Below are 2500 nucleotides of genomic sequence, written 5' to 3' on the forward strand. Positions count from 1 at the left end.
AGCTGCAGGTGGAAGGCTTCTGCAGATAAGGCCGAATTGCTCGAAAGAGAGCTGAAAAAACACAGAAAACAGCAGCTCACCCTCAACCTCTACTTCCATCTCCGCCCCTTCTGCAGCGCCACTTCTTTCCACCCCCACACTAGGCCGCTCATCAACTCGCTGTTCCTTCTTGGTCACATCCCAACTTTAATAACCACCAAGGGCCAGTATACTAAATGACGTCACTGATTACAACCCCTCAAAATAAGCAGAGACACCTCTCAGTTCTGTCTGCTAATGTCAGAGGCCTCCGGACCAATATTGGTAAGTTGACTCACATGGCCCTCATCAGTGCCGATATAATAGTGGCTACTGAAACTTTCTTTAATGCAGAGGTAGAACCTGCTTTTGGTAAGATACGAGGCTACTCACAGTGGCAAAGAAGAGACAGAACAGGAAAGAACTTCGGAGGTGTAGCTGTGTGCTATAAAGAGAACCTGCAAATTCAGCTGCTAACAGTTGACTTACCAGACTGGCTGGAAGCCATCTTCATGAAGGTCATGCTAAAGTCAAACGAGTCCCTACTACTTTGCGCTCACTACAGGCCGCAGCGGCAAGGCAGGGCACCGATGGACTTCCTAACGGAAAATTTAGACGTCCTTCAGGCTCGCAACAAGTGTCAGCATCTCTTAATAGTTGGGGACCTTAATCACCATCTCATTCAGTCAGCATATGAGGACCTTCTTGCAATTCACGGGCTGACAGATTACGTCGATTTCCCGACGCACATCCTCGGTAGATCTCTCGACCCTGTTATATCTAATCTAACTGAGGACTTTATCTCTTGCTCATCGCTCGGCAAAATAGGAACATCAGATCACCTTGCAGTTTTATTACATCTTTGCGTCGCCCCCGCAGCTGACGAAAGGAGACAAAGAAAAATATGGCTTTGGAACCATGCAAACTGGCAAGGTATGAAGGCAGAACTTCAGTCACAAGACTGGGATGTTCTCCAGGTGGGGAATGCAAACGACAAAACATCCTCCATCACCCGCCTCCTCGCTGAAATGCAGGAGAAATACGTCCCTTCCCGGACTTACACCACAAAACCGGGCGACCAAGCCTGGTTTGGCTACAGATGTCATCAAGCGTCCAAAAATAAATACAGATTGTGGCAAAGGTATAAAGCCAATCCCACAAGACATAATACAAATCTGTACAAAAACGCTTGCAAAGAAATGACAGCCACGTGCAAATGGGCCCGCAACAGATGGCAAGAGGACACGAAGCGCAAACTGTCAACTTTAGGAACAGGCAGCAAGGAGTGGTGGTCGCTCGTCAAGGAGCACCAAGGGGAAACCCGGGAATCCACAATACCACAATACCTCCACTAACCAAGCCCGATGGAACAACTGTCTCGAGCAATCGGGAAAAAGCTAACCTTCTGGGAAGCATGTTCAGTTGTAAATTGACAGTGCCAGATGCTAACAGGACACCACCACAGATACCCTCAATGTGCCATGAACAACTCCCTGGTCTTCAAATCTGTCGCATCAGAACAAAAGAGATCCTTCAGAACCTAAACACAAAGAAAGCGCCAGGTTCAGATGAGTTATCCCAGACTTTATCATCTATCTTCCAGTCGTGCATTGAAGAAAGCTGCTGGCCCACTATCTGGAAGGAAGCAAGAGTGATTCCTCTTCATAAAAAACAGTTAAAAACAAATCCAGAGAACTACCGGCCCTTCTGCCATGCATCAATAAGGTATTTGAAAAGATCATTGCTGAACAGCTCATGAAACACCTGGAAAACCACAATCTAATTTCCGTCAGACAGTTTGGTTTTCGATCCTCCAGATCGACTGCTGACCTTCTTCTACTGCTGAGTAGAATGCTCTTGATGCCGGTCAAGATACTCTGGTGATCGCCCTCGACATCGCCGGCGCCTTCGACCGAGTGTGGCACAGAGGGTTCCTCGCTAAACTACAAGCAAGAGGCATAAGCAGTAACCTCTTGCGGCTCTTTGATAATTACCTCACTGGAAGAACACTTAAAGTGGTCATCGGTGGCCAGTCATCCCAGAAGTATCCGGTAGAGGCTTCGGTACCACAAGGATCTGTACTTGGCCCAATCCTCTGGAATATCTATATTGGTGATATGCTGATGGAACATCCTGAAATCAACGCATATGCCGATGACTGTACACTTTCTGTTTCATACCAACGTGAGGATCATGACGCTGTAGCAACGAATATGAATTAAAAGCTACAAGCTATCTACGGATGGGGATCACAATGGCAAGTAAGATTTGCCCCCAACAAGACCCAGGCAATGGTTATATCCCGCTCTCCAGCTGCATCAGGCGTCATGAGAGACAAAATCTTAATGAACAACACCGCCCTTCCACTCGAGAACTTGATCTCAGTTCTTGGTGTAGACATAGACAGTGGTCTAAGTTTCAACAGACACGTCAGCAGGATCTGCAAAACAGCTTCTTTGAAGGTGTCAGCCCTTCGACGCAT

Source organism: Penaeus chinensis, chromosome 9, assembly GCF_019202785.1.
Source record: "Penaeus chinensis breed Huanghai No. 1 chromosome 9, ASM1920278v2, whole genome shotgun sequence".
Classification (NCBI taxonomy): domain Eukaryota; kingdom Metazoa; phylum Arthropoda; class Malacostraca; order Decapoda; family Penaeidae; genus Penaeus; species Penaeus chinensis.